We start from the raw sequence: 10,693 nt of genomic DNA, 5'->3' as shown, positions 1-10,693 counted from the left end.
CCTCCCCTTCCGCCTGCGCGGAGCTGTCAAAACCCTCAGATAACGCTTTCCGGTTACTAGGCGACCTGGGTACCACCCAGTCATCTCTCGCCTAGCCTGTACGTCCTCTCCTTGCTGGTCTCAGGCAGTCCTCTGCACTAGTGCCCGAGTGATCCTTTCCAAACGCAAACGCAATCTGCTTAGACCCACCGGACTCTGGAAACGGGGAGAATTAACCGGAACCGGGCAGGCGGGACCCTTTTCGGGTAATAGAAATGTTTGTGTCTCCTTTGAGCAGCTGGTTACACAGATGTATATAATTGTCAAAACTCATCCAACTCAACATTTAAGATCTTTGCATTTAACTGTAGGAAGTTAAATTTCAATTGAGAAGCAATAATAAATTGGGACCAAAAAAAGAGAAAACAACCCTTCAGTGGCTTCTCGTGCATGCTGTCATTTCAATCGTACCCGACTCTTTGCGACCCTACAGACTGTAGCCCGCCAGGCTTCTCTGTCCGTGGGATTCTCCAGGCAAGAATACTGGAGTGGGTTGCTGTGCCGTCCTCCAGGGGATCTTCCTGACCCAGAGATCGAACTCCTATCTCATGTTTCCTGCATTGACAGGCGGTTTCTTTACCACTAGCGCCACCTGGGAAGGCCCAGTGGCTTTCCATTCAGTTCAGTTCAGTCCAGTCACTCAGTCGTGTCCGACTCTTTGCAACCCCATGGACTGCAGCACGCCTGGCTTCCCTGTCCATCATCAACTCCCGGAGCTTACTCAAACTCATGTCCATTGAGTCGGTGATGCTATCCAACCATCCCTTCCTCTGTCATCCCCCTTTCCTTCTGCTTTCAATCTTTCCCAGCATCAGGATCTTTTCCAATGAGTCAGTTCTTTGCATCGGATGGCCAAAGTATTGGCGTTTCAGTTTCAGCATCAGTCCTTCCAATGGCTATTCAGGACCGATTTCCTTTAAGATGGACTGGTTGGATCTCCTTGCAGTCCAAGGGACTCTCAAGAGTCTTCTCCATAGGATTTCCTTGGTGGTTCAGTGGTTAAGACTCTGAGCTCCTAATGCAGGGGGCCCAGGTTCAATCCCTGGTCAAGGAACTAGATCCCATATGCAGCAACTAAGACACAATGCAGCCAAATTAATAAAAAATAAATTTAAAAAAAGACTCTTCTCCAACACCACAGTTCAAAGTTCAAAAGCATCAATTCTTTGGTACTCAGCTTTCTTTATAGTCTAACTCTCACATCCATGCATGACTACTGGAAAAACCATAGCTTTGACTAGACAGACCTTTGTTGGCAAAGTAATGTCTCTCGTTTTAATATGCTGTCTAGGTTTATCAGAGCTTTCCTTCCAAGGAGCAAGCGTCTTTTAATTTCAAGGCTGCAGTCACCATCTACAGTGATTTTGGAGCCCCCCAAAAATAAACTCTGGCACTGTTTGCATTGTTTCCCCATCTATCTGCCATGAAGTGATGGGACCGGATGCCATGATCTTAGTTTTCTGAATGATGAAGATCATGGCTTCCCACTGAACTAGTAATAAAATCCAAACCCTTTCTGGTAGCTCACAAGGCTTTGCAGGATCTTGACACTACCCACAGGCCTCCAGCCCCATTTTATTCTCTCCCGGCATTCCAGTGTCATTCATCTTCCTATGGTAGCTAACATGGGCTTAGGCTAAGAGAAGTTATTAACTTAAGATCATGAGTTGCTAAATGGCAGAAGTGGGCCCCGCTGGAATCTCTACACTACACAGTCTCTAAAAGTTGATGGGTCATGGAAATACACTGCAGGGTGTTGTGGTTTTTTAAAAATATTTATTAATTTGGCTATATCAGGTCTTAGTTGCAGCACTCAGGATCTCTGTTGCATCTTGGGGAATCTTTCACTATGGTGCACAGACTCTCCAGTTGTAGCCTGTGGGCTCTGGAGCACTAGGGCTCAGTAGTTGCCGCCTGCAGGCTTAGCTGCTCTGAGGTCTCTGGGATCATAGTTCCCCAACCAGGGATTGAACCTGCATCCCCTGCACTGGACGGCAAATTCTTAACCCCTGGACCACCAGGGAAGTCCCTGCAGTATGTTTTAAACAAATAAAAAGAGACTTGGAGTACATGACAGAGGCACTCAGAAATGCATGGTCCTTCAATTTGCTGATTTTACACATATAGGGATATCTCTGTAAGTCTGGCTGCAGTGACCAAATTTGGCCTTCCCTGCATCTATATTATTTATAGGTCTGTCTGTGAGCTTCTTGAAGTTGGGAGGAAAAGCAACTTTAGCTCTTTAATCCCACAACTGCCCAACATCATTTCTAAGATGCCTTCAGTAAAAGTGTTTAGGAGATCATATTAATTCTTTCTCTCAAAACTCTCAAAGTTTTCCTTCTTCATTCCATTCCCACAACTTACTGCCCTGAAGGGCTTTTCATTGCTGCCCCAGAGCTTAGCCACCACACATCCAAGCTCCCGGCCTCAGTCTTTCTTGCAAGTGACCCACCCACTATCACAAAAGCCTTCCCTTCATAGATATCTTTTGTCCACACAGAAAGTTCTGGACTAAGCCCAACTTTCCTCTCCAGCCTAACCTCCCTTCTGTCCTCCAGTCACTGGGAGCTTCCAGCTCCAAGGATGGAGAAAGTCCTTTTATAGCCCAGTCTTGAACACTTCTTTACCTGAAAAACTCCTACTCATCCATCAGAACCCCAAATGCAATACCTTTCTCATTCATTCATTCAACACACTACATGACAGCTGGTAGAGATCCAGTGGGGAAGAAGAACTGGTTCCTAGGCCCAGCTTCAGCTCAGAGAGGTTGGGAGAAGGAGAGGGAGGGCGGAGCCAGAGGCTTTGAGGAAACAAAAAAATGTTTCAGTGGGTTTATAGAGGAGATAAAAACTGGTAAGACTGAAGACCCCTAGGCAGGGTCCAGATCACAAAGGCCTTATTATTCTTTAACTTTTTTGCCACACCCCACTGCATGTGGGAATCTCAGTTCCCAGACCAGGGATGGAACCTACATCCTCTGCATTGCAAGGAGATTTCTTAACCATTGGACAACCAGGTCCATTAACTTTTAATCCTTACACCAGCTGTACAAGGTAGGGATTATCATCATCATCATTTTCTAATTTATCTCACTATCATTTATCTCACGATCATTTATTTGCCTCAGGTGAGGCAAAGGGCTTCTCATGTGGCACTAGTGGTAAAGAACCCAGCTGCCAATGCAGGAGACGTAAGAGACACTGGGTTTGATCCCTAAGTCCGGAAGATCCCTTGGAGGAGGGTATGGCAATCCACTCCAGAATTCTTGCCTGGAGAATCCCATGGACAGAGGAGCCTGGCAGGCTACAGTCGGTAGGGTCACAAAGAGTTGGACAAGACTGAAGTGACTTAGCACGCACTTGCACACAAAGCAAAGAGAAGTTAAGTAGGTCATTCAAGGTCACACAGCTGCCATTCAAGGTCACACAGCTAATAAGTGACATAGCTGGAATTCAGACTCCAGAGCCAATGATCCTAACCACTGGGCTTATGCCACCACCTCATTAGCCCAAGGGCAGCAAAGGGAAGCCTTGGAAGGTTAGAACCAGGAAATGATGCCGGGACATGTGAGCTGGAGGAACAGGGGGTGGGAGGAGGCTGGTGGAGAAAAGAATACCAGGGAGGAAATTACTGGGTGGCCCCTGGAAGAGGAGGCCCGAGCAAGTTGGTGGCCATGGAGAGCAAAGTTGGGCCGAGTCCAGAGGTCTTTAGGGGAAGGCCCCAGATCGGGTACAGGACCTGGGGATGGAGGTGGGAGGAGCCTAGGCCTGAGGGCTTTCCCTGAGATGGGAAACTGGAGGACGGCCAGGTTGGGGTGAAGAGGCCAGTGCTACCAAGTTCGATGTTTTGGGTTCCCAGGCTTCTTTTATGGTGTTCAGCTCAGGGGGTTGTAACAGTGATTTGTTGGCACGACTGGTTTCCTCATTAGTGAAAACAGGGACCAGGCCTCCTTATTAATTCTCTGCATCGTTCCATGGGAGCTTTGAGGTGGCTGACAAAAACGCACAAAGATTTAGTCTGCCAGCTCCTTGACGGCCCAGGACTCTTCTGTCATGTCCCTCTCCATCCTGCCGGCCTAGCCCTGTGCCTGGCACAAGGTCAGGGCTTGTAAATACGTGCTATTTGAAGGAACAAAAGGATACCAAAATAACTGCTAAGAACGGAGGAGTGAGGGAGAAATCGAGTTGGAAACTGATCCAGGAGGAGAGTCCAGTGGGTGGTTAAGGGCACAGAGTTCCCACGCCTCAGCGCACGCGCTGAGCAACGGCGGCCGGTGAGCCTCTCAGCAGCTCACGGCCTCCCTGTAAAGTGGGGATGGTAACAGAACCCGTCTCAGATGGCTGTCCATCAGTGGAGGGCTGGATGAAAAAAGATGCATGGTGTACCACTGAGTAAAATAACACAAAGCCATATGAGAGGATGAGAATGCATTCTGTGTGTGGATAGAGAATGATATTGAGAATATATTATTAAGTATAAAAATGCAAGGCACAGAGCAGTCTATATGGGATGTTACTATTCATGTCAAAAGGAGAAAAATAATACTGTCTGTGTGTCTGTGTATCTGTGTGTGTTTGTGTGTGTGTCTCTGTGTGTCTCTGTGTGTATCTGTGTGTGTGTCTGTGTATGTGTTTGTGTGTGTCTGTATGTGTGTCTGTGTTTGTGTCTGTGTGTCTGTGTGTCTCTGTGTGTTTGTGTGTTTATGTGTGTCTGTGTGTGTGTCTGTGTGTCTCTGTGTGTGGGTCTGTGTCTGTGTGTGTCTCTGTTTGTGTATCTGTAAGTATCTGTGTGTGTGTGTTTGTGTGTGTGTCTGTGTATGTGTTTGTTTGTGTCTGTGTGTCTGTTTGCGTGTCTCTGTGTGTTTGTCTGTGTGTTTATGTGTGTCTGTGTGTGTGTTTGTGTGTGTGTCTGTGTGTGTGTTTGTGTGTGTCTGTGTGTTCACGCAGGTATGTGTGCACTGATCACACTGACTGTCTCCAGGGCAAGGAACTGAATGCCTGAGGGATGTGGGAGGGGGACCAGGTAGGAGGGAGAATATTTTATTTTATTTTATTTTATTTTTTGAGAACATTTTAAATGCCCTTCAGAATCTGTGATGTGTGGAATCATGGGGCACAGTGTCCACGGGCTTTGACCCATTAGAGTTACCAATCAGAATCTCAACAGTGGCCTGTTGAAATCTCTGGCTGGGAGACGGGGACACTTGAAAGTTGGAGTCCTCACTGCTGGACCGCCAGGAAATTCCCATCACTAGGTGTGTCCTGAGTCACTCGGTCGTGTCCAACTCTTTGTGACTCCATGGACTATAGCCTGCCAGCCTCCTCTGTCAATGGATTTCCCAGGCAAGAATACTGGAGTGGATAGCCATTTTCCTCTCAGGGGATCTTCCTGACCCAGGGATCAAAAACCCAGATCTTCTGCATTGCAGGCAGATTCTTTGCTGCCTAAGCCACCAAGGAAGGGCAATGCAGGAGACCTGGGTTCGATCCCTGGATCAGGAAGATCCCCTGGAGAAGGGAATGGCTACCACTCCAGTATTCTTGCCTGGAGAATTCCATGGACAAAAGAACCTGGCGGGCTACAGTCCATGGGGCTGCAAAGAGTCAGACACGACTGAGCGATGAACACAGTTTTGTATTCTTGTGCAAAATGTGCAGTGATTGTTTTAACCTTATTATAATTTGTATCATGGGAACATATTACCTAGTCAAATTCAAAACTAAATAAAATTTAAATTAAAAAAAGCAATTAAGGTTTTTTTCCCATCTTAAAAAAAAACCCTCTCGGCCCCCTTTCCCTCCAGCTACTGCCCCATTTTCTGCTCCCTTTACTAGCAAAACTGCTTGAAGGAGTCATCTGCATTTACTGTTTCCAAATCCTCTCTTCCCATCTGTCTTCAACCTGTTCCGGTCAGGGTTTTGGCCCTACCTCTTAACCCACGCTGCTTTCTCAAGGTCAACAATGGCATCCACTCTGGCAAATCCAGTGGCTATTCTCAGTCCTCGAGCGTTTATCCCAGCTGATCACTCCCTCCTCCCCGACACACCCGGGTCCTCCTCCCACCTCCTCTCCCCACCTCTAGACGTGGGCGGTCTCAGGACTCCACTGAGCAGTCTACGCACCTGTCTGCTCACATCCCCATTTGGAGACTCAAATTTCACTTGGGCCAAAATGGTCATCTCTTCCCCCACAAACCTGCTCCTATTAGACTTCCCATCTTCAAAAACGACATCATCAGGGATTTCCCTGGTGGTCCAGTGGCTAAGATTCCATGCTCCCAACACAGGGGGCCTGAGTTCGATCCCTGGTCGGGGAATTAGATTCCCATGTGCTTCAACTAAGTTTTCAGGCTGTGACTAAAGGTTGCACATGTCACAACTAAGATCCCGTGCAGCCAAATAATTCAACTAATTTTAAAAAATAAATTAAATGTCACTCAGAAATTCTCAGTCCTCCTTTCCTGACCTGGCAATGCTCCATCTCACTGGAGGAAGAGTCAATCCTTGGGACGGCCTTCTCACCCCTGAGGGGTGCACCGGTGATCCCTATGACCGTGTGTACCCATGCCTCTGCCTAGTGTCTATTTCTCAAACTCTGGGGGCCCGCCCCACTCATGGCCTCTGCCTGATGCTATTTCCTCTCCCTAGAACATTCTCCCTCTCGGCACCCTCCCTCACCTCCTCCAGGTCCTTGCTTTAATGTCATCTCAATGACGCTTTCTTTGGCACCACCCCTCCCATTGTAAATTACAAATCACCCAGCACCACCACCCCCCACTCCTTCCCTCACCTCCCTGCTTAATAGCTTTCTATAACATCTACTGTCTCCTGACATGTGACATAGTTATTTATTAGGTTGTTTTACTGCCTCTCTCCTTCTTCCTGACTGTAAGTGCCACGAAGACAGGGGTTTGTGTCTGTTTTGTTCACTGTTGATTTCCCACTACAGCACCTAGAAAAGTGTCAAGTGCACAATAAGCCCAGGACAAATATTTATTGGATGATTAAATCAGAGGAGGAAAAGAAAACATTAACCCTGAGATATGCATGGTCCTGTAAATAAACTTGCTATTGACAAAGGAAGAATTTGGTTCCAAGATTTCTAGCAGAAAAACATCTCAGTTACAAAATGGAAACTGTTGGTGGTTTAGTTGCTAAGTCGTGTCCAACTCTTGGGACCCCCGTGGACTATAGCCTGCCAGGCTCCTCTGTCCATGGGATTCTCCAGGCAAAAATACTGGAGTGGGTATCCATTCCCTTCTTCAGGGGATCTTCCTGACCCAGGGATCAAACACGGGTCTCCTGTATTGCAGGCAGATTCTTTACCAACTGAGTTACAAGAGAAGCCCAATATAGAAACTAACCAATTTTAATTGGTTAGGAACGTTTCAATTATAAAATATAAACTAACCGGGTATCTGGATTTTCTTGATTCCGAGCTCTCAGAGGGCCTTCTTCAGGTTCTCAAGGCATGGAGGCTGTGAGGATCAAGATGATGCCCTTGACCATGTCTGGAAAGGCCCAGGAATGACACACGCCCCGCGTGGACAGCTGGGAAGCACTAAGAACGGTGGTCCTAGAAGGGACCTAAACCGAGCATCCCAGGACATTACTCTCTGTTCTGGTTTGAGTCAGAAAGCAAAGTAGAGAAAGTCAATAGATGTTTGTTAGGGTTGCTGTGCAGAAGGCCCTGCTCTGGGGGGCTTGTGCTCCAGCGAGGAGGACCCACCGGAAACAGGAGAACAAGCAGAGGCAGGTCGTCTCTCAGGCCCCGCTGTTGAGAAAGGTCACATGCAAAATCTGATGGTGAGGGAGGGATGACTGCCCCGCTGGCCATGGCGGTCAGGGACGGCCTCGCTCGGACGGTGAGCGCGAAGGGGAGCACTCAGGGTTGGGAAGGCTGGAGGTGTTCAGGAGCGTGTATCTTCGGGCAGATGGCTGATCGAGGCCTGCCTCATAGCCATCCCAGGGCCAGGTCAGCTGGGGGTCAGCCTGGCTGATCCAGCCCCAATCCTCTGGGAAGGGTGCGGGGGAGGCTGGCTGTGTGTCAGGGACCCCCTCTTCTCATCACAGAGAGCTCTTCCTAGTGACTTGAGGGGATCCAGGCATCGACAGCACAAGGAGATGCTCACCCTCATGCCTTAGGGGAAGCCTCCAGCCCCAGGCAAGTCCAGGAGAGCCTCCCATACCCCCAGTATCCTGCCTGCCCTGACCATTACCCTGGACGAGCCGGGAGGATGCCAGCAACACTGTCTCGTTTCAGATGAGGAGCAGACCTCTTGTCAGACACCCACCTAGACCCCACACAATGTGTCCTCTGCCCTCCTAGTCTCTGCACCAGCCACATCAGAGACCCTAAGTTCCTTGAATATGCAGCGTTTGTGGGTGTTTTTGCTTTTTGGCGGCAGGAGATGACATGCGTTCCCCATGCAGCAACAAAGACCCAGAACAGCCAAAAATAAAATAAATAAATAAAATTAAAAAAAAAAAAAAAAGAATCCACCTTCTAATGCAGGAGATGCAGGTTCAATCCCGGATAGGGGAACCAAGATCCCGCGTGCTTTGGGGCAACTAAGCTCACATGAGGCAATTACTGAGCCCATGAGCCGCAACAAAGACCCAGCACAGCCAAGTTCATGAATTAACTAATAAATAAATAAATAAATGGGATGCTTATGGAGGGCTGCACAAACCAGTGACATTTAAAATGAATAAATAAATAAAAATAAAATTGCTAGTACAAACTGGAGATGAGTCCCACAGCGGAGGATATGGGTGTCCAGGGAACTCAAGACATTTCAGAGCAGTGTGGTATAGAAGAAAGAACAAGAATAATGAAGCCAGAATTCTTGTGCTTTAATTCCAGCTCCATTACCAGCTGTGGGGTGCTGGGTAAGTTTCTTAAACTCTCTGTGCCAAAGTTTCAGCATCTGTCAAGTGGCACCAACCGCTTAGGAGGAATGTATGTACCTTAACATGTTTTATGGATTCAAAGCCATGGAAGGCTAGGACGGGGCCCCACGGGTGGGCTGATGTCAATAACAAAATGGGGACTTTAAAGTTCAGTTGGAACCAACAGGACTAAGGGGCTTCTCTCTCCTGACCCACCTCTACAGCCTCACCAAAGTGAGGGAGGGTTTCTAGGAGATGAGCTTTTGAATTCTTGGGTTTTCACAGAAATAGCCTGCATGGCGGAGCCCCTGGTTTTAAGCAGATGATTTCTTTGTTACTCAGCTGCTGGTGGGTGGGTGGGTGGTGCCTTGGGCTGCTCATTTCCTGAATGAACAGCTGTGCCCTCTCGTCTTCGTGGAGAATAATCATAATACTACTTCAAACCTCAGCCCAGCCTCCTTCATTCACAGCTCCTGGCTGCCTGGCAGCGGGGCAGGGAGGGCCTCAGAGAAGGGGAGGCTGGACGTGCAGGGAGGGGTAAGGCCCTTGGCCCTGGTCTACAGCGGACCAAGCCACAGCCTCCTCAGAGCTGGCCTTTGAGGCCCTGCCTCTCGGCTCCAGACTCATGGCCTACCTCTCCCCTCCCTCACCCCCTCCGGCCACACCAGCCTTCTTCCCAGCGCTCTGGCACGCCAGCACTCACACCCACCTGAGGGCCTTCGGACAAACCACCCCCTCTTCCCACAGTTCTCTCTAGACCCTGGCAAGACTGGCTGCTTCTTGTCACTGGGGGCTCAGCTTAAACATCATCACTCCAGAGAGGTCCTCCCTGACTACTTCCCTCTGTTGGCCCGTAGTCCACCGCCCAGGCATCAAGACCCAAGGCCGAACCAACTCAGGACTTCTCTAATTCAAGTACTACTTTTGGGACTTCCCTGGTGGTCCTATAGCCGGGACTCTGTGCTCCCAATGTGGGAGGCCCGGGGATCGATCCTGGTCAGGAAACTAGAGCCCACTTGCCAAAACTAAGACCCAGCACGACTAAATAAATAAATAAATATTTTAAAAATATTTTTTAAAAAGTCACTGCCCTTGTGCCAGAGAAGATCTTTTCCTGCAGTTCTGACCACATCATTTGTTCATTGACTTGTACGTTCACCCAACTCGTTGGGCTGGCCTCAGTGCCTCTTACTAGCCATTTTTATTAGGAATTTGTATCTTTCTGGTCTCCCTTAAAACTCCCTGCTCCTTTTCATTTTAATAAGACTTCTTTTGAAAATGCCAGGCTGTGTCAGCTGTACTAAAGATATGCAAAGGACAGACTTTCTTCTTTCCTGAGGAGAAGGGATGGGTAGGGGGACGAGGAGCCAGTCTGGGGGGCCCTCCTCCAGCCAGGCTTGTACACCGGCTGCCCCGGAGCCTCCGACAGCCCCCTCAGCAAGGGCCTCCTTCTCTGGAGAGCTTCCCAGGCTGTGGAGTCTGTGTGTGTGTGTGTGTGTGTGTAGCCACCTTTCACTCCTTCAGGGGCCTCTTCAATTCAGTTCAATCCAGTAGAAACAGCTCAGGGTCTGCCGTGGGCCAGACAGAGGAAGACATGAGTTCTTGCCACTAGACTTGCCCACATGGGTTCACGGAGGAGGAGCCCAGAGCCAAGTAAGGGAGAGACCAGTGGAGGGCAGGGGCCACTCTGCTGCAGGGACAGAGGGAGAGGGAGGCTGGCGAGTCCCTGGGGCCCTGCTGCAGCCTCCACTCTTCTAGAC

General features: G+C 48.9%; 1 non-coding gene across 1 annotated transcript; it reads left to right on the top strand.

The window, feature by feature from the left end:
* Positions 1-1,020: 1,020 nt before the first annotated feature.
* TRNAR-CCU (transfer RNA arginine (anticodon CCU)) lies at positions 1,021-1,093 on the top strand. Its single transcript has one exon. It is a non-coding gene; the product is annotated as a tRNA-Arg (tRNA).
* The last annotated feature ends 9,600 nt before the right edge of the window (positions 1,094-10,693 follow it).

This window comes from Dama dama, chromosome 22 (assembly GCF_033118175.1).
Source record: "Dama dama isolate Ldn47 chromosome 22, ASM3311817v1, whole genome shotgun sequence".
Classification (NCBI taxonomy): Eukaryota; Metazoa; Chordata; class Mammalia; order Artiodactyla; family Cervidae; genus Dama; species Dama dama.
The sequence above is the reverse complement of the archived record's forward strand: the minus strand, read 5'-3'. Positions and strand labels throughout refer to the sequence as shown.